The sequence below is a fragment of the Tupaia chinensis genome, unplaced genomic scaffold, assembly GCF_000334495.1.
Source record: "Tupaia chinensis unplaced genomic scaffold, TupChi_1.0 Scaffold142061_1, whole genome shotgun sequence".
Taxonomy (NCBI): domain Eukaryota; kingdom Metazoa; phylum Chordata; class Mammalia; order Scandentia; family Tupaiidae; genus Tupaia; species Tupaia belangeri.
The window spans coordinates 282133-282868 of NW_006201913.1; the positions used below are offsets into that span (position 1 = coordinate 282133).

Here is a 736-nt window from a genome sequence, read left to right on the forward strand (position 1 = left end):
CACTGGTGGTGAAAGTGAAAGAGGACATCCTTTAAGGCTTGAGCCTGGTGTAAAAGTTTTAACTTGCTCAGACCATTAGAATATGTTAATATTAACCTTGGGTCTTGATGGTCCTCAGTGCATTTTTGTGATTCTTTAGAACTCTGCCTCAGTGATGTGAAACAAATTTTTAATAAGAAAATCCAGGCTATCTGGCTGCAGCAGGAGAGGAATTATGAAAGAGGCTAATTGTCTTAATCAAGGTCCCCCTAGATAAACCAAAAGCCAGCTAAGTCCTCAATAATGAGAAACCTCTCCCAACATCAGCAGCACCTCCTCATTTGACCCAAAGATGACTATATATTTATGAGAAGACTGGAAAAACTCAGAAATATTGCCCCTCATATAATCACATTAGTTAACAGAGGTATTACATTTATCCATTTTCTTTATTTATTAATTAATTTATTTGTATATACAGGCAATGACACTGTTTAGCATAAGAAGTGAACATTTCAATATGTGAACAATTCTACCCAGTCCTGTTGATCAAAATATCTTCAACAGATTACACCACACTTCCCCATCCCGTCAATACTCTGCCTCTGTATCCCTCTTCCAAATGTCCTTCCCTAGGCCCCGCTCCTCCACACACACCACATCTGGCATTCACACCATCTTGTGTTTGTATATCTTTTAGTCAATCAGTTTTGGTTGTAGAGTGCAGATACTTGGTATATATTAAGTGGGGACATAG

At 38.3% G+C, this 736-nt stretch overlaps 1 pseudogene; it reads right to left on the reverse strand.

Moving 5' to 3' along the window:
* Positions 1-444: 444 nt before the first annotated feature.
* LOC106733246 (olfactory receptor 7A17-like) overlaps positions 445-736 on the reverse strand; it is an 8424-nt pseudogene continuing 8132 nt past the window's right edge.